Below are 21,813 nucleotides of genomic sequence, written 5' to 3' on the forward strand. Positions count from 1 at the left end.
ATTTTCACAGTGTGTGCAACCTGCCCCTTCCCCATGTGATTTTGTAACTGGCCTTCCATTCGCTGGCATTAGAAAGGATAAACGATGTTGAGGTTTCTGTCCTCCCCTTGACAGCATAGCACCTCCAGATATGACTTCTTCATTTTTCAGCATCACAGATTGCCTTAGGTCTTCTCTCCTGACTTGCGCATAGGCTTGTTCTACTGTTGGAAATGGCTGCATCTGGAGCACATCTGCTCTAATATTGTCAAGTCTGTCATCAAGCCCGTCTAAGAATATATAGACTATGTCCTCTTGCAAAAGTGAATTATATTTCTGTATGTCAGTATTGCACTCCATAGGGTTTGGATGCCGGAAATCAATTTCTCTCCATAATCCCTGCAGATTGTTGTAATATGTTTCAATAGATCCTCCTCCCTGTTTCAGCCTAGTAACTCTTTTTTTGAGTGTATCAGTGCCATCAAAGTAGGTTGTTGCAATGTTATCCCAAACAGCTTTGGCTGTTGAAAATCTGATGAAGTTGCTTATAAGTTTTGGGTTCATAGAGTTGATCAGCCATCCCTTCACCATTGCATTTTCAGTTCTCCACTTCCTGAATGTTGGATCTGTTTGCAGAGGTTGTGGAAGGTCTCTATTTATGTATCCCAACTTGTCTTTTCTTGAGATATACATGTCAACAATTTGGACCATAATGCATAATTGTTGTCATCTAACTTGATTCCAATCGGTGCAGCAGGTTCATGGCTGGCAAGTTGTGTCATCCCTGCTGTCAGATCTGCAAGGATTGAGTTCTCCCCTTCATAAGTTTTCACCCCAGCAGAAGGGGTTTCCATTCTTTTCCAGAAAAAATTCTATGGCCCTAGAATCTCTGTTCTGATACCATGTTGAACTGAGAAAGAATATATTTGATTGTTATTTCAGTATAAAAATAAGAGCAGAAGAGGCTCTTATATGTATAGCCTATACAGAGACTAATAAGGAAAAACTCATTACACTAGTCTAGGAAATAATCATGGACGATTTACAATCAAGTAAGGCTAATTAGAAAACTAAATATTCTATAATTCCTATTCTGTGATTTCCATATTTATTCTTCACGTTAACATTGTGCGTCCATGGGAAGAACCTTTCATTAAGCAGACTTAAAGATAGATGCTTCAGTTGTCCATCACATTAATAATTTATTTTTTTGTGCTCTAAAACGGACTGGAATAGAACAGGCAAAAGTTTGTTTCTGATGAGAAATAATTTTTTTATATAATATCAAAGTTTTATTAATTAAGTGATTAATTATAAGTTTAAATTTTACAATTTTTATACTTGTACTATATAATAAAAATTAAACATAAAGTATTGATGTTACATGAAAAAAAAGAAGTGATAATTGCTTTATCCGAGGAATCTTTCATAGTTGTATTGCCTAGGCCACATTGATTTTTATCCACAGTCTTACCACTACATTATAATTATAAACGAAACTAAATATATATATATATATATATATATTATAGCTCCTTTGTCGCTTTACTGTTCATGTCACTGCTTATAGCCATTGTTGTTTTTCTTGGTCCTTGAAACTTTTACCTATTTTCGTTTTGGTCACAAAACTATATTATTTTTCTTCATTTACATCCTTGCAAGTTCTATTAACACGGTTCCGTTTGCTGTTATCTACTTCGATTTTCATGTTCTCGCCTGTATCATATATCTTTAAATATTACTACAATGAATTAAAAATCAATTTTTCTAACCCTCCTACCCATAAACCGATCCTTGCCACAGGTTAATCATATAATCTCATGCTCTTACCTACAGCTAAGCATCGGCAGAACCAAATAGTTGCTATTAAGGTCAGTTCTCCACGTGCATGTTCTTCCTTTTCAAGCTAAGCTGTTTTTTAGAAAGCTTCTAATTTAGTTCAAGTCAATAAAAGCTTAGCAGGTTGATACAAAAGTTCATGGCCAAGTAAAAGATGTTTATTTTGGATGAAATAAATATTCATATTGGAACATAATATTCATCTCTCAAATCCCTAATCCAGTTGGTATATTCATGATAAAATCCAAAGGATTGGTACTTTGGTGTTTGTGGGGCTGTTATTTCAAATCGCTAGCTTGTAATTTACTGGATCTATTGCAAACAATTCCCTCAGACGTCTAAATATCAAACCAACCAACCACCACCATAACATGTGTGCGTGTGAAAGAAATGACATTTCTTTATTCATTTATTAATGCTTGATGAATTGTTAGAAGAGTGAGGTCTCTACAAACATTGAAAAACCGCAATTTTTCATGATAAAATCCAAAGGACTGGTACTTTGGTGTTTGTGGGGCTGGTAAATGGAAGAACACGTGTTTGTGGGGCTGTTATTTCATTCAAGGTGCGTACTTTGGTGTGTATCACGTGTTTGTTGCATTGACTGAATATGATAGTGGGAACTTATTTATCAAGAATTAAAGCAGTAGTTGCTTATGGATAATTAGCTCTTCCATCCAGCATTAATTCTATTATCAATTATAGTTTAGTCATAAAGTTTTTCGAGGAGAGAAATAAAAAGGAAAAGGAAAAGGAAACAACCACTCCATCTTTCCCTTCTTTCCATGAAAAAAGCAAACACCCCATTTTGATTTTGATTTTCAATCAGGATGAGTGAGAAAGAAAGAGAGGACAAGGGGGTATTCTCTCTCTCTTTCCTTGCTTTTTCTAACGCGTGGACCCAGCAGTTGTTGCCACTTGCCACCAAATTCCTTCCTCAATATTTACCAGTACTACACGCTTGAGAAATTTCCTTGCTTTTTTTCCTCTTACGTACTGTTACCTTTTACCTTTTATAATTATGATTATTGCATTGCTAATAATTTATTATTAATCATCAATATTTATTCTTGGTCATCAATATTGAATAATGGCTTATTTTCTATTATAAACTGTGTTTGAAATATAGGTTGATGTTCTTAAATATTTTTTAATGATTTTAATATGTTGATAGTAAAAATAAAAATAAAAAAACTGGTTTTGTTTTCCAAAAGAAATTGACAGTCAATTACTTGTTTACTATGTTTTTAAGAACCAAAATAAATAAATAAAGTTTTTTCTTTCCGTTTCCAAATTTGGTAGCCCGAAAACCTCCTCATCGCTGAGTAGGTTTTGTTTTAGTTTAAACGTGATGGAGACGATACTAAAAATAACAACAATATAAAAAAAATTGGTGTAAATACCATTTATTTTTGCATTTTAAAAATAATTTTTTAAAAAATTAAAAATAAATTTTGTTTTTTATTTTAAAATAATATTTTTTTAATAATTTTAAATTATCTTAATATACTGATATTAAAAATAATTTTTAAAAGATAAAGTTTTTAAAACATAAAGTTTAGCCTGCAGATCTTCCGCTGATCCCATCTCATTGTTGTATGCATCCAAGCTAAGCCAATTCAAGAAAGAAGATTTGAAGAATACCAGCAGCAGCAGGAGTAATAAATTAACATAACAAACCATCTAGGTGGTGGCCAGTAATAAAAGCCTGAGACCAAGAGATTTGTTTCTTTTGTGGTCTCAGATTCGAGTTCTGTGATTGCTCATATGATTATTACTGGAGGCTTACATGGTCGTTAACTTCAGGGCCCGTGGGATTAGTCGAGGTGCGCGCAAGCTGACCCGGACACCCACATTAAACTAAAAAAAAAAAATTAACATAACAACATTATGGGAGAAGGAGGGATGACCTCACTGCAAGGGCGGAGGCATGTTAAAGGCTTGAGTGCGCTATAATTTAGATCAAAACTTTATTAATATATTTTGATTAGTTTTATGTAAAAAAATTTGTAATTCTTGATTGAATTATTAAAAAAATTTAAAATTTACCTGTAGCCTTCTAATATAATATTTTAACTTGGGTTAAAATTTCAGAATATTTTGAGAAATTCAGAAATTTGATGAAAAATCATAATTTAGCCAGTTTTATGTTATTGAACGTAATTTTCAATCCAATCATCAGATTGAACTGAAATTTTACGAGGAATCTTAAAATATATTGAATAAAATATAGTTAAAATTTTATGATGAACAGAGCTTGATAGTGCTAACAAAAAAAAAACCATCAAATAAAAACAAATCAAGAATAAAATGATTATTTCCATTAAAAAGTAAAATAAATTAACTCTTCCTTCATTTTATACGTTGCCATCCTTGCATTAGAGTACACTCCCACATGCGTTGTGGCAGCGGTTTGCTCTGTTATTGTTCTCATTTCTCTTATTGTTGAAAGATCCTTGGGAAAGACATTCCAAGGGTGCAGTGTTTCTTGTTCCCTTTCCCTTCTTTACATGGCTTCCTCAATGAAAAAGCAAGCACTAACGCACGTTCTCCACAAACTACCCCCCAATTTCGCCACTATATAAATATATTATGGAAAACAAGATAAAAAGAAATCTTTTGGTACATATATAAATATATTATGGAAATTAACATGGTATCAGAATATCTGTGAAGTATTGCTGGGAAGTCATAATTGATTTTAACACGCCTAATCACAGACTTTTTTGGGAAAAAAAAAGAAAAAAAGAAGCCAGGCTATGAAAATAGGTTTGTGGAAATTTACATCATTTGATCTTGACAGTATCAGATTAGACAATTGCATGGAAATGGTCTTCTTAGTTTGCCGTGTGGAAAATCATGTCATTTACGGGACTGCTGGAGAGAGTGTCTAATGATAATTTTACCTTCTTTTAAAATCTTTGACACTACTTGCATTGACTGGAAATTTCGCTCGAAAATTTCTAGTAATTTATAAAGGAAATTTCTACTGTATATGAATTGAAAAACTATTATTGACTGACTTCTTGCAAAGTATTCGCAAGAAAGCTAAAGAATTAAAGTTTTTAATTTTTAAAATTATAATTTAAAATTGTAAGAAAAAAATCAATTGTTTTAAAAATAAAAAATCAACTATTTATATAATAGCTAAATCTATTAAGATAAATCGAAAATAACTAGTAAAATCAATGACTTGTATTGACGAGTGTGTCTATATATACATATAGGAACTGCTGATTCGATTTGAATATGTTATTTGATTAGTCTAATTCATGATTTGCATTGACTCAAAATTACCACTAGAAATTCCTAGTTTCGTGGTGCTTTCTCAGCCTGCAAATGAATATAAAGCATATCCTTTTATCCTATATAAAGAATACAATGAACCTTTTTATCTTTTATAATTATAATTATTGCATTGCTAATAATTTGCACGAAAGAATATTCTTTCTCTGAAAAGGCCTTGAGAAAACCCTAAGCATAGTATATAATCTCTTATAGGAATCTCTTTATTAAATCATCAAAATATCAAAGTCTGTTTCCAAAGACTATGACTACAGTTTATATATAGAAACAACCAAATATAAAAATTATTATTTTTTAAATAGAAAAACCAGAGAGCTTGATAATATTTAATAAAATAAAATAAAATAGAAAAATTATTCCTTTTTAGGTAGAAAAAAATTATAAAGATTTAATAATACTAAATAAGAAAAATTAAAATTTCTACACTAAATTAAAAAAACAAAAAAAAACTGAGAAAATATTTATTATCCCAATAGTTCTTATATTAAAATCTCATTTATCATATGTTATATCTATCAAAATAATAATAATAATAACTTGTGACGTGAACTAAAGCTATATGCGAAAACTAGAAAAACCCGGTAGAGACCGGTTCTGTTTTTTCAAATATGTTTTTTCTTCTAGCTAGAGACCCCTTTTTTTTATATATTTTTCTATTGGTTAGTAAACTATTTCAAAGTTTATTATATAAATACTAGAAGAATATTTTATTTTTTCAATATGGAATAAAAAAAATTATTTTTGTTTAAATACCTCAATTTAAAAGAATTAGATAATATCTTTTTAATATGAGATAAAAAAAACCTTTTAAAATAATCTTTTAAACTTTATTATATGCAACATGTATAATCTATATTCATATGAATTGTTTCTTTAATTTTTTTCATATGAAATATTAAAAATCAAATATTTTTTTTTTAATTTTTTCGGGTTAATTTAGATCAATCTGTGTAACCCAAGACTCTGTTTTTTAGTCGGGTCAAATTCAGCTTGGGTTCCATAACTATCAGTAAATTTATTGAAAAAAACGTAATTTTTTTGCTTTTATAAAAATGAAAGGCAAAGAATTAAATTAGGACATATATCACTAATTATTTACATACTCTTATTACAAACACAAAATTTTATGTCACTTCATGATATCCATGTTTTCAACGCTTTACACTGGTTTAATAAATTGTTACAGTAATATCACAGAGAGGAACGGTTCATGAAAAAACAATAATGGAGTTGAAGCAGAATCTCTGTTTGATTTTTCTTTTTTGTGTTTTCGGTACACTGGTCAACAATAGCTTGGAAGAGTTTGGAATCAGTAACACATGGACCCAGTTATTGTGGAAACTTTGCAGAGGATCTGCACTCTGCAGGAAGAAAATGATTTTAATAGATGTACTGTACATCATTTGAATTTATTAAAAGTAACGTGTAATGTAAAGTATGTACTGTACACCTGCTTTCAACGTTTTACACTGCTTTAGTCGTCCAAAAAAAAAAAAAAACCATTAGATGCTATAAAACAAGATATATACAATTTAATTTGAGAGTGTAATAGATATTATATTTCAAAATATTTTTGAAATATATTAAAATATTAATTTTTAAAAAAATAATTTTAATATCATATATTAGAACAATAAATAATAATTATAATTTAAAAAAATAAAAAATTTTAAAATCTTTAAAAAAATAATAATTTTACTGGACTCCAAAACACACCCATGCTCCCTCAGCAACCACCACGAAATTACCGCTCTATATTACAGCTCAATAATTTATTTTAGCAATTATTGCTTGCTCATTCACAATTATTGCTTTGCTAATAATTTGCAAGAAACTTTCTCAATTTCCTTCTATTTTCTTTTTATTATGGAAACTTTAAGTCACATGTGCGCCTACCACGAAATTACCGATAAGTAAATTTCAATGCGTAATTGTGTAGGTTTCAATTAAAAATGCTTTAATTTGAAAAATTATGTTAACAATAATATAAATTAATTTTTCTTCATAAAAAAAGTAATTGAGTATTAATTTAGGCTATAAAAATAAAATAATAATAAAAAAAGAGTTCGAGGGTATTCATTTTATTTCATTTTACTATATAATCTAATTTGTTGATGTGGAAAATAGCATAAAGTTTTTGACATGGCTATTGGTGAGAAGCAAAAGCAGTAGCAGTCCATCGTTATACTAAAGGTCAGTTTTTCACTCTGTGTGAATTTACAGTAAAAGCTTGATTTTGAAAGTGAGATGAAATTGGAATATTTTGATTGAAATTTAATTAAAAATTCAGAACAGAGTGAGATTTGAAATGAGACAAAAAATCATTCTGTTTTTTAAATTTATATGAAATTTTTTAGCTATTCCAGACAGACAAAATGGAATGGAATTGAGAACCTTGGATGCAATATGCTTTTTAATTAAAGATATATTTAAATAATAATTTTTAAAAAAAATTATTTTTTTTATTTTAGTACATTAAAAATAAAAAATATTTAAAAATAGTAATTTAATATTTTCTTAAAAAAATATTTAAAAAACACTTTTAAATTTTTTTGAACTGTACTATTCCTTGAAAAAACTCAAACTCTAAATAACATCTACTATTTTCAGAATATCTGTAAGAGATTGCTGGGAAGACATAACGTTTTGCCTAATCAGTCTCTTTTGGAAATTTATACCATTTGATTTTGACAGTATCAGATTAGACAATTGCATGGAAATGGTCTTCTTAGTTTACCGTGTGAAAAATCAATATTATTGTCCGGGAGGGAAGTAAGGTTTTTTTTTTAAAAAAAATTATTTAAAAATATATTAAAATAATTTTTAAAATCAAAATGATTTAAAAATACTTAAAAAAAATCTAAGACTAAAAATTAATCTAAATGTTTTTGAAAAATAATTCAACCAAAGTGCCAAATATGATCAATATCGATTATCTTTTATGTAAGATTATCTTTTATCTTTGACAATTATTGCATTGCTAATAATTTGCAAGAAAACATACTTTCTCAATTTCCTTTTTTATTATGTTAGTAGATGCTAGATGCTGTTTATTTTTGTGTTTTAAAAATATTTTTAAAAAAATTTAAGATTTTAAATTAATATTTTTAGATATTTTAAGGTGCTGATTTTAAAAATAATTTAATTATTTTTTTTAAAAAAAAATCATGACACGGGTATAAAAAAAAAATTATGGTAGATATAGCCTCATCTTCTCTGCTTGTAAAATTGGAGCAGATTATGGACTTAAGCGAGCAATTACCGCTCGAAATTCCTAGTAATTTACGAAGGAATTTTCCTTGTTGTTTCTCTGTACAGTATTAGAAAAATTGTCATTGACTGATTTAATTGCAAAGTCTCTGTAAGAAAGCTTAAAGAATTAGAGCTTTTTAAAATAAAAAATATAGAGAGAGAAATAAAAAATAAAAATAAAAAAAGGAGCAAAAGGAAACAACCCCCATCTTTCTTGTTCCCTTTCCCTTCTTTACATGGCGTCCTCGATGAAAATAGCAAACGCCCCATTTGAATATATAATTAAAGAAAGAAAGAAAGAGAGGAAAATTTTTTTAGTGAATTCAAAAGCCCTTCGCCCCGGAAAGAAAGTTTCTTTTAACAAAATAAGGTTGTTGAGGCTTTTCTTGGAACCTCGCTCAGGGATTAATTAACAAGAATTAAAAAATCCCCTGCAAATTACACAAAATTTATTATTGATCATCAATATTGAATAATGGCTTATTTTCTAGCATAAACAAAAATTGATAAAAGATATTTATTATTGATCATCAAATTGTGGTAGCTGTTGTGGTTGTGGAAAAAATTATTTTATAAAAATATTTTTAGTTGAGGTTGATTTGAAAAAATAGGTGTTTGGTTAAAACTGTGGTTGAAATTGAAGTTGAAGAAAAAATAGCTTAATGTGTTTGGTTAAGAATGCTTTTAAAATTGAAGTTATAAAATAATTTTTAAAAAATATATTAATACTGATGATTTTTAATTTAAATATTATGGATTTAACTATTGCTATTATATCATGAAATAAATCATACTTTATATAAAATATTTTTTTATTATTCCATGAAACCATTTATAATTCCATTACGTATACATCCGACAAAAACTACAGTTTTCATAATATTTTTAGCATATAATAAAATTAGATAAAATATTATCAGGTATAAAATTCACTATAAACTAGTTTTTTTAAAAAAAAATGTTAAAAAAATAACACACTAAAAAAAATTAACACACTAAAAAAAAAAGGTTCACGCAGGCAAATGAACATTGCAAGAGAATTGCACTGTTCACTATTTTTAAGTGAACAGTGCAATTGTGTTGCACTGTTCACTTGAATAGTGTACATTACGTACTGTTCATGTTAATTGCACTGTTCATTGAACGGTGCAATTAACATGAACCGTGAAAAAAAGAGTAAGAAATGGCTGCTTTTCCTTTCCTGCGTTTCTAACATAGAAATTAAGTGAGGCCCAGTGAACAGTAAATTAATTTTTTCATTAACCAAACAGCTGCGAACTGCGTTTTAAATAAAACGCAGCCGCAGCTACAGAGCCAAACGGGCTCTATATTTTGGAGTGACGTAGATATTATGTTTTAAAATCCTTTTTATTTATAAATGTATTAACATTTATTTTTCAAAATTTATTTTTAATATTAATATATCAAACTAATATAAAAATATTAAAAAAATAATTTAAAACAATAAAACATTCAGCAACCACTCTAAATTCCAGCTCAATAATTTATTCTTTAGCGATTATTGCTTGCTCTTTGACAATTATTGCATTTCTAATAATTTGCAAGAAAACATACTTTCTCAATTTCCTTGAACTCATTTGACCCAGCTATCGAGTTATTTTTTCCGCTCATCTTTTTTTCCCACAAACTCACCAAGACAGCACCGGATTATTTTAACTCAGTGATCCTTCCAGGTAGGCCCAGGCCACATTGATTGTGTTAAAAAAAAAATCTAATTCAGCTTAGTATCAACTACATTATAATTATTTAGGAGGATAGTTGAACCATACTTTTTAAAAAAATTAATTTTTTTTTATAATTATACGCCATCAGCAACTACCTCGAAATTACCACTCCAAATTCCAGCTCAATATCGATCAACATGCGGCTAAAATTGATAAAAGACACATAATGATGGTATTGTATATTTGAGACTAAATTGAGGTTTTTTAATTATTACTTTAAAATATATCATGGTTTTAATAGTTGGACGGTATATTATATAAATTATTAAAAAATATTTATTTTTATTATATATGTAGTAATAATAAATTAGATGATAATAACAAAAAATAGAAATTATTTTGAATAAATAGTACCAGTTCCTATTATGATATGTATAGAGAAGAAGTTGGAAGAATAAAATGAAGTCAAATATTCTTAATAAAAAAAACACAGAAATAGTTAAAATATGTTTTTAATAAATATAAAAGATGGATGAAAATATTAGAAAACATGAAAGAGATACATAATCTCTTTGTAAGATTTCTAAGAACTTAATTACAATTACATTATAATTTCTTCCTTAAAATTATTCAAAATATATATTATTCTAGGTTTTAATGTAATTAAAAAGGAAGTATTTGTAAGTGTAAGAATTTTTGACACGCCTAATCACAGTTTTTTTTGGAAAAGAAAAGAAGCCAGGCTATGAAAATAGGTTTGTGGAATTTACGTCATTTGATTTTGACAATTGCATGGAAATGGTCTTCTTAATTTGCCGTGTAGAAAATCATGTCATTTACGGGACTGCTGGAGAGAGTGTCTATTGATAATTTTACCTTCTTTTCAAATCTTTGACACTGCTTGCATTGACTGGTAATTTCGCTCGAAAATTTCTAGTAATTTATAAAGGAAATTTCTACTGTATAAATTGAAAAACTATTATTGACTGACTTCTTGCAAAGTATTTGCAAGAAAGCTAAAAAATTAAAATTTTTAAATTTTTAAATTATAATTTAAAATTGTAAGAAAAAAATCAATTGTCTTAAAAATAAAAAAATCAACTATTTATATAATAGCTAAATCTATTAAGATAAATCGAAAATAACTAGTAAAATCAATGATTGACGAGTGTGTCTATATATACATATAGGAACTGCTGATTCGATTTGAATATGTTATTTGATTAGTCTAATTCGTGATTTGCATTGACTCAAAATTACCACTAGAAATTCCTAGTTTCGTGGTGCTTTCTCGGCCTGCAAATGAATATAAAGCATATCCTTTTATCCTATATAAAGAATACAATTAACCTTTTTATCTTTTATAATTATAATTATTGCATTGCTAATAATTTGCACGAAAGAATATTCTTTCTCTGAAAAGGCCTTGAGAAAACCCTAAGCATAGTATATAATCTCTTATAGGAATCTCTTTATTAAATCATCAAAATATCAAAGTCTGTTTCCAAAGACTATGACTACAGTTTATATATAGAAACAACCAATTATAAAAATTATTATTTTTTAAATAGAAAAACCAGAGAGCTTGATAATATTTAATAAAAATAAAAAATAAAAAAATTATTCCTTTTAAAGTAGAAAAAATTATAAAGATTTTAATAATACTAAATAAGAAAAATTAAAATTTCTAAACTAAATTTAAAAAAACAAAAAAAACTGAGAAATATTTATTATCCCAATAGTTCTTATATTAAAATCTCATTTATCATATGTTATACCTATCAAAATAATAATAATAATAATTTGTGATGTGAACTAAAGCTATATGCGAAACCTAGAAAAACCCGGTAGAGACCCGTTTTGTTTTTTCAAATATTTTTTTTCTTCTAGCTAAAGATCATTTTTTTTTATATATTTTTCTATTGGTTACTAACTCATTTCAAAGTTCACTATATAAATACTAGAAGAATATTTTATTTTTTTGATGTGGAATTAAAAAAAATTCTTTTGATTTAAATACTTCAATTTAAAACAATAAGATAATATCTTTTTAATATGAGATAAAAAAACCTTTTGAAATAATCTTTTAAACTTTATTATATGCAACATGTATAACCTATATTCATATGAATTGTTTCTTTAATTTTTTCATATGAAATATTAAAAATCAAATATTTTTATTTTTATTTTTCTGGGTTGACCTGGATCAATTTATGTAATCCAAGACTCTATTTTTAGTCTGGTCAATTTTAAGTTGGGTTCGATAATAATGATTAAATTTATTGAAAAAAACATAATTTTTTTTTTGTTTCTATAAAAATCAAAGGTAAAGAATTAAATGATGACATATATCACTAATTATTGACATACTCTTATTACGAACACAATATGATACCCATGTTTTCAACGCTTTACACTGCTTTAATAAATTGTTACAGTAATAGCACAAAGAGGAACGGTTCAAGAAAAAACAATAATGGAGTTGAAGCAAAATCTCTGTTTGATTTTTTCTTTTTTGTGTTTTCGGTACATTGGTCAACAATAGCTTGGAAGAGTTTGGTATCAGTGACACGTGGACCCAGTTGTGGTGGAAGGAAGAAAAATGATTTTAATAGATGTACTGTATATCATTTGAATTTATTAGAAGTAACAAGATATATACAATAAGATGCACTGAGGGTATTGGCCTGGGATACGAGGGGCTTGTCTTCTCTTGTTGCTTCTGGATTCGAGTTTTTATGTGTATGTCTGTCATTTTTACGGTGTCTTATATGTTCATTGAGTTTGCAGGGTGTTCAGTGGGTCGTGGAATTAGTCGTGGTGCGCGCAAGCTGACTCGGACACCCACGTAAATAAAAAAAAAAAAAATATATATACAATAAGATGCTATATTAAAATATTAGATGCTATTTTTCGATCTTAGAAGTAACATGATTTTAATATACACCTTCTTTCAACGTTTTACACTGCTTTAGTCGTCAAAAAAAAAAAAAAAGACTATTAGATGCTATAAAACAAGATATATACAATTTAGTTTGAGAGTCTAATAGATATTATATTTCAAAATATTTTAGAAATATATTAAAATATTAGTTTTTTTAAAAAAATTATTTAATATCATATATTAGAACAATAAAAAATAATAATAATTTAAAACAATAAAAAATTTCAAAATCTTTTAAAAATATAATTTTACTGGACTCCAAAACACACCATGCTTCCTCAGCAACCACCACGAAATTACTACTCTAAATTACAGCTCAATAATTTATTCTAGTTATTATTGCTTGCTCTTTGACAATTATTGCTTTGCTAATAATTTGCAAGAAACTTTCTCAATTTCCTTCTATTTTCTTTTTATCATGGAAACTTTAAGTCACATAATATATGGCTGATTTTATATGAATATATTATTTGATTAGTGTTGACTCTACTATTGCTGCATTGACTGGAAATTTCAGTATTCAATATCCTATATCATTCTACGTTCATAACGATAACTCTTTGTTATATTTAACTTACACTGCAGCTAACTTCTCTGTCCCATTGCAGCCATTTCATAGCTAACTCTTTGTTATATTTAACTTGCTCTTCTTTGCTTCTTTGCTTCTTGCTCATAACGATAACAAGAAAGCCCTTACGTTCAGATAGATAATCATTGACCAGTTCATCCTATACCATTCAATTTAATTTAGAAATGCTGAAAGAAAAACGCAAGCAATCCAAAGATGAAGACAACGATTCATCCTCGCGAAAGAGAAGAAAAGCTGACCTCAGTAAGCCTGTCAGTTTTGTCTCCACAGGTAAGGCAGATGCGTGAGTCTATACATGTAGGAACTGCTGATTCGATTAGAATATGTTATTTGCTTAGTCTGATCATAGGATAGGTTGAGTCTACTACTATTTCTGCCTTGCTTTGACTCGAAATTACTGGTGTTTTCTCCTGCAATGAATAGAAATCACATCCTTTCTCTTTCTCCTATACAAAGAATACAATTAACCTCATTTCAATATCATAGCTTTGGAATTTCATAGCTAACTCTTTGTTATGTTGCTCCATTGGTAATTGATTGTGCCTTAATTTCTGCAGCTACCAGGACAGAGCCAGAGTCTTCTCGATCTAGACCAGAAGGGGCCTATGATGTCTTCTTGAGTTTTAGAGGAGGAAGACACTCGCAAGACATTTACAGATCATCTATATACTGCCTTAGTCCAAGCAGGAATCCGCGCTTTTCGAGATGATGATGACCTTCCAAGAGGAGAAGAAATCTCCGATCATCTCCTCAGGGCAATTCAAGAATCAAAGATATCCATAGTTGTCTTCTCAAAAGGATATGCTTCTTCTAGATGGTGTCTCAATGAACTTGTAGAGATTCTTGAGTGCAAAAAGAGGAAAACCGGTCAGATTGTTCTTCCTATATTCTATGACATTGATCCTTCAGATGTGAGAAAACAGACTGGCAGTTTTGCAAAGGCATTTGATAAGCATGAAAAGCGTTTTGAAGAGAAGTTGGTGAAGGAGTGGAGAAAAGCTCTTGAGGATGCCGCAAACCTATCTGGACGGAGTCTCAATAATATGGCAAATGGGTATTCCTTCTCTCTCTAAGATTCACTTGCACACGTTTATGGAGTAATTTTACATTACATTTTTCAATGTGAAGTAATAAAATATTTCTTTTTAGCATACTTAATTGAGTCGCTATCAATGACTTGCTTTTGTCTATGAGCAGGCATGAAGCAAAATTTATCAAGAAGATTATCAAGGATGTGTTGAATAAATTAGATCCCAAGTACTTATATGTTCCTGAGCACCTAGTAGGTATGGATAAACTTGCTCATGATATTTTTGACTTTCTAAGCACTGCAACAGATGATGTACGCATTGCGGGCATACATGGGATGCCAGGAATAGGAAAGACGACTATAGCAAAAGTTGTATTTAAACAACTCTGCGATAGATTCGAGGACAGCTGTTTTCTTTCGAATATCAATATTGAAACACCAAAAAAAACTTACAGGTCTTGTTGGTTTTCAAACGCAACTTCTTCGTGAAATTTTAAAACAAGGTGTTCCAAACTTCGAATGTGTTGATAGAGGAAAGGTTTTGATCAAAGAACGACTTCGTGGCAAAAGAGTTCTTGTTGTTGCTGATGATGTGGCTCATCTGGACCAGCTAAAAGCTTTGATGGGAGAGCGAAGCTGGTTTGGTCTCGGAAGTAGAGTATTATTACAACAAGAGATTCAAATCTTCTTCGTGAAGCAGATCGAACATATCAGATCGAAGAATTGAAACCAGACGAGTCCCTTCAGCTTTTCAGCTGCACGCCTTTAAGGACTCCAAGCCAGCAAAAGATTATATTAAGCTTTCGAAGGATGCAGTTGATTACTGTGGAGGACTTCCTTTAGCTCTTGAGGTTATGGGTGCTTGTCTGTCTGGGAAAAAAACAGAGATGGTTGGAAATGTGTAATTGAAAAATTGAGAAGAATTCCAAACCACGATATTCAAGGAAGGCTTAGAATAAGTTTTGACGCACTGGACGGTGAAGAACTACAAAATGCATTCCTTGACATCGCTTGCTTCTTTATTGATAGAAAGAAAGAGTACGTCGCAAAAGTGCTAGGAGCCCGTTGCGGTTACAATCCAGAAGTTGATTTGCAAACTCTCCATGAAAGGTCTCTGATTAAAGTATTGGGAGAGACGGTACCCATGCATATCTATTACGAGACATGGGAAGGGAGGTCGTTCGTGATAAGTTTCCAAAAGAACCTGGAAAGAGGACCAGAATTTGGAATCAAGAGGATGCATGGAATGTACTTGAGCAGCAGAAGGTAAGAGCTCAATGCATACATGAAAGCATAGTCATTCGTATTTTCTAGTCAAACTTATTTCACATAATTGAATGAAAGTTGTATTGTTTTTTTTTTAGGGTACGGTTGTTGTAGAGGGTCTTGCACTGGATGTCAGAGCATCAGAAGCTAAAGCACTTTGCGCAGGATCATTTGCAGAAATGAAACGCTTAAATTTACTCCAAATCAATGGAGTACATCTCACCGGATCCTTCAAACTGCTTTCTAAAGAGTTGATGTGGATTTGTTGGCATAGATGTCCTTTGAAAGATTTTCCATCTGATTTTACCGCAGACTATCTAGCTGTTCTTGATATGCAGTACAGTAACCTCAAAGAACTATGGAAGGGAAAAAAGGTGCGAAACATGCTACAATCCCCGAAATTTCTCCTGTATGTATTATATTGACATCTTATGACTTTCTATGATTAATTTTCATTATTTTACCCTCTATTATGACAGATCCTCAACAGGCTAAAAATCTTTAATCTTAGTCATTCTCGGAAACCTTGTTTAAAACACCAAACTTGCACAGTTCAAGTCTAGAGAAACTAATTCTGAAAGGTTGCTCAAGTTTAGTTGAGGTGCATCAATCAATTGGACATTCGACGAGCCTCGTTTTCTTGAATCTCAAGGGATGTTGGAGTCTGAAGACTCTCCCTGAAAGCATTAGGAATGTAAAGTCTCTTGAAACTATGAAAATTTATGGGTGTTCACAACTTGAGAAATTGCCAGAAGGCATGGGTGATATGAAATTCTTAACTGAGCTATTAGCTGATGGGATTAAAACTGAGCAATTTCTCTCTCAATTGGGCAATTAAAGTATGTCAAAAGGTTTCATTACGTGGATGCAGTCCGACTCCAAGTTGTTCTTTGATTTCAGCAGGTGTTTCAATTTTGAAATGTTGGCTGCCAACATCATTCACTGAATGGAGATTAGTGAAACATCTTATGCTTTCTAATTGTGGTTTGTCTGATCGTGCAACTAACTGTGTTGATTTTTAGTGGTTTGTTCTCTCTAGAAAAATTGGATCTAAGTGAAAACAAATTCTCTAGCCTGCCTTATGGGATCGGCTTCCTTCCCAAGCTATCGCACTTGGTTGTTCAGACATGTGAATATCTTGTATCAATCCCAGATCTTCCCTCAAGTTTATGCCTTTTGGATGCATCTTCTTGCAAATCATTGGAAAGAGTAGAATACCAATCGAGTCAAAAAAAGAACTATGTGTAAATATATTTCAAAGTCTTTCGTTAGAAGAGATTCAGGGCATCGAAGGTCTAAATAATAGTTTCTGGAATGTTAGTATTGAAAGACGCAGTCATTCACCAAATAAATTACAGAAGAGCGTTCTAGAGGTACTATTTCTTTCAATCTCTCTTGCATAAGAAGAAACACACACAATTGGCACATATTGATTAATGTCTAAAATCGCAGCATTCCTTGAAATTAATATGTATACAGGCAGTTATTATTATTATTATTATTATATTTTAAAAAATAAATATCATCTTAATAATATTTTCTTATTTTCTTATTTAATCTAAAAAATTAAATATTATCTTTAATAATATTTTTTATTAAATATTTAAGTCTTTGGTTTTCTTTTTATTTCTTGATTTTATGATAATATATTTATACAGGCAATGTGCAACCGTGGTCACGGGTATCGTATTAACTTCAGTCTAGAACATGATGAACTACATGAGATGCCAGATTGGATGAGCTACAGGGGAGAAGGATGCTCATTGTCATTCCATATACCTCCAGTCTTCCATGGCTTAGTTCTTTGGTTAGAGAAGGGTACTCATATGTACACATACACTAACATTATTATTATTATAAGAAATAAAAGCAACGGAAGAATATTGTTTAAAGATAAACGAGCACAGATAGGAATACATATATTTATGCAGGGATGGTTAAGATACATAAGTAGAAGTGAAATGGCAATGGAAGATTACTGTGGAGACGAATTGGAACTATACATTTCTTCAGAGCCAACAGACTATGCACTGCGCAAGGGTAAATCATTGAAACCAAGCGTTAAAGAATGTGGGGTCCATGTGATCGCAGGGAAGTCAGATTCATTAAAAAAGTCGGCAGTGGAAAGAGATACAGTGATGCTTTCACCACCGCTGTATCATCTGCTTCCTCATCCTCATCGTGGTTCAATTACAACGTCTACACCTAAGCAATGGTGTGACTTTTTACTTGCGGAGCTGCAAAACCATAGCCTCGGTTTATTGCTTCTTGGTAAGAACAATATTTCCTTTAGTTATTTTTATTCTATTCTATTTAATTTATGAGATTAAATATTATCTTTAATTATTTCATTATTACTATTTAATATAAAAAATTAAATATCATTTTTAATAATAAAAAATTAAATATTTAAGGCTTTTTGGTAAGAATACATATTTCCTTTAGTTATTTCTATTTTATTCTATTTGATGGGAATTTGTTCGTAATAACAAAATGCACATGTTTAACTTTCTTTTCAAACTTGGAAGTTTTATTGAATTTGATGGCTTTTGAAGGTAGAGAAGACTTGGAGTGAAGAGTACAAGATCATTTTATATAGAGATGCTTGAAGTTACTTCAAATTAGTACGGTACTTCTATCTGATGTATTGATATGTATTTGTTTGTTTGAAGATTATTTTCCAAGCTTGGAAGTTTTATTGAATACTCTTTGAAATCTTTTCCATCCGCTTTTATATTTTTATATTGGACAACCTAGTTGTTAATTATTATCCATGATGTAATTTATATTTTCAAGTTATAAATTTTGATGAATATTGTTTCATTTTTTTCCTCATTTCAAAAGTTGAAATCCTTATTTTAGTTAGAAATAAATTGGTTTTCTAGGAAGAGATTATTGATTGGAAACAAGAGCAAAAGAAAAAAGCAAACACCCCATTCGATTTTCATTCAGTATAAGAGTGAGAAAGAGAGACGCCAAGGTGGTTCTCGAATATTTTGTTCTTTTTTGTCTCGCTCACTGGGGTAAATACTTCATCATTTAATGTTATAATTTAAAATAATTGATGAAAAAGAATTTTATTCAATCCCAATCCCAATCCCACATTGTCTGTAGAAGTATTTACTTTTGACTGTACACTTTGTTATTTTCCAATCCCTCCCCAGTTCTGCAACCATTTCTCTACTTTCTATGCTCTTGGCTTGCTAAAAACTAAAGAAAACACATTGCTCTAGTTGCCTGCCTTCACTCTTCAGATTGCTCAACAAATCCCTTGAGACCTTCTCCATAGTTAACACATCACATAATGGCTACTCTAAAAAATTTAGCCATAAACATTGAACACCTTAAGCAATCAACGTGCCTTCCTTCACAATATGCATCACCCATAAATCTTTCTTTTGGGATGTCGCCGGGAGTTTAAATTTCCGAGTGTAAAAATTACTCAATGAAAAAGCGAGCACTAACGCACCTTCTCCACAAACTACCATAATATATAAATATATTATGAAAACAAGATAAAAAGAAATCTTTCGGTACATCTATATATATATTATGGCTATGAAAATAGGTTTGTGGAAATTTACATCATTTGATCTTGACAGTGTCAGATTAGACAATTGCATGGAAATGGTCTTCTTAGTTTGCCGTGTGGAAAATCATGTCATTTACGGGGCTGCTGGAGAGAGTGTCTATTGATAATTTTATCTTATTTGCATTGACCGGTAATTTCACTCGAAAATTTCTAGTAATTTAAAAGCAAATTTCTACTGACTATTATTGACTGGCTTCTTGCAAAGTATTTGTAAGAAAGCTAAAGAATTAAAGTTTTTTAATTTTTAAAATTGTAAGAAAAAAATCAATTATTTTTAAAATTGTTTTCAAAAATAAAACACCAACTATTTATATAATAGCTAAATCTATTAAGATAAATCCAAAATAACTAGTAAAATCAGTGACTTGCATTGACGGTGTAATGATCTGGAACCACTCGCAATAAATAAAGCCAAAAAAGGCAGACGAGTGTGTCTATATATACATATAGGAACCGCTGATTCGATTTGAATATGTTATTTGATTAGTCTAATTCATGACTTGCATTGACTCAAGATTACCACTCAAGATTTCGTGGTGCTTTCTCGGCCTGCAAATGAATAGAAAGCATGTCGTTTTAACCTCATTTCAATATCCTTGCTTTACTCTCCAGCTAGCCTGATACATATGAGTCTCAAGACATACGGCCATTGATAAAAGGAGTGCTGAAGCAAAATATTTTTTTATCTGTAGCGACCTCAATAATGTTAAAGCGTGGACCACCATGAAATTACCGCTCCAAATTCCTTGTTCTTTCTATATTATTAGAAAAATTATCATTGACTAATTTAATTGGAAATTATTTGCGAGAAAGCTAAAAAGAATTAAAGTTTTTTAATTTATAAAATTATAATTTTAAATTGTAAAAAAATTCAATTATTTTAAAAAATAAAACATCAACTATTTATATAATAGCTAAATAAATCTATTAAAATAAATTGAGAATAACTAGTAAAATCAAGCAAATAATCCAAAAAAACAAGAAAATAAATATATTTCCTAGATCTAATTTGATATATTTATTATCTTGATTGACTTACTTGTTAAGTCTTCGCTAAGCATAAATGAACTTTAATCTAAGAATCTGTTTTATATTTCTTCATTTATTAATGAAATATTACTTCTACTGTATAGTTTTTGGTTCCGAGTTGATCCACCAGATTAATAGGTGAACAATATATTTTGTCTCCACAGGTTATAACATCATTTCAATATCTTTAAACAAAATCTTTGTTAAACTGCACCATTGGTAATTGATTATGCCTAATTTGCAGCTGCCAGGACAGAGCCAGAGTCTTCTCGATCTAGACCAGAAGGGGCCTATGATGTCTTCTTGAGTTTTAGAGGAGAAGACACTCGCAAGACATTTACAGATCATCTCTACACTGCCTTAGTCCAAGCAGGAATCCACACTTTTTCGAGATGATGATGAACTTCCGAGAGGAGAAGAAATCTCCGATCATCTCCTCAGGGCAATTCAAGAATCAAAGATATCCATAGTTGTCTTCTCAAAAGGATATGATTCTTTAGATGGTGTCTCAATGAACTTGTAGAGATTCTTAAGTGCGAAAATAGGAAAACCGGTCAGATTGTTCTTCCTATATTCTATGACATTGATCCTTATGTCAGAAAACAGAATGGCAGTTTTGCAGAAGCATTTGTTAACCATGAAGAGCGTTTTGAAGAGAAGTTGGTGAAGGAGTGGAGAAAAGCTCTTGAGGAGGCTGGAAATCTATCTGGATGGAATCTCAATGATATGGCAAATGGGTATGCCTTTTCTCTCTAAAATTCACTTGCAGACGTTTATGGAGTAATTCTACATTACATTTTCAATGTGAAGTAATAAAATATTTCTTTTAGCATACTTAATTGACTTGCTATCGATGACTTGCTTTTTTTCTGTGAGCAGGCATGAAGCAAAATTTATCAAAGGGATATCAATGATGTGTTGAATAAATTACGTCGCGAGTGCTTATATGTTCCTGAGCATCTGGTAGGTATGGATCTTGCTCACGATATTTATGACTTTCTAAGTACTGCAACAGATGATGTACGCATTGTGGGCATACATGGGATGCCAGGAATAGGAAAGACGACTCTAGCAAAAGTTGTATGTAATAAACTCTGCTATATTCGAGGGAAGCTTTCTTTCGAATATCAATGAAAGTTCAAAACAAGTTAATGGTCTTGTTCCTTTACAAAAGCAACTTCTTCATGATATTTCAAAACAAGATGTTGCTAACATCAATTGTGTCGATAGAGGAAAGGTTATGATCAAAGATCGACTTTGTCGCAAAAGAGTTCTTGTTGTTGCTGATGATGTGGCTCATCT

General features: G+C 30.3%; 2 pseudogenes; both read left to right on the top strand.

Moving 5' to 3' along the window:
- Positions 1 to 13,578: 13,578 nt before the first annotated feature.
- Positions 13,579 to 18,713, top strand: LOC127904835 (disease resistance protein RPV1-like; annotated as a pseudogene).
- LOC127904838 (TMV resistance protein N-like) lies at positions 16,451 to 17,193 on the top strand (annotated as a pseudogene).
- Positions 18,714 to 21,813: the final 3,100 nt, after the last annotated feature.

This window comes from Populus trichocarpa, unplaced genomic scaffold (genome assembly GCF_000002775.5).
Source record: "Populus trichocarpa isolate Nisqually-1 unplaced genomic scaffold, P.trichocarpa_v4.1 scaffold_45, whole genome shotgun sequence".
NCBI classification, from domain to species: Eukaryota; Viridiplantae; Streptophyta; class Magnoliopsida; order Malpighiales; family Salicaceae; genus Populus; species Populus trichocarpa.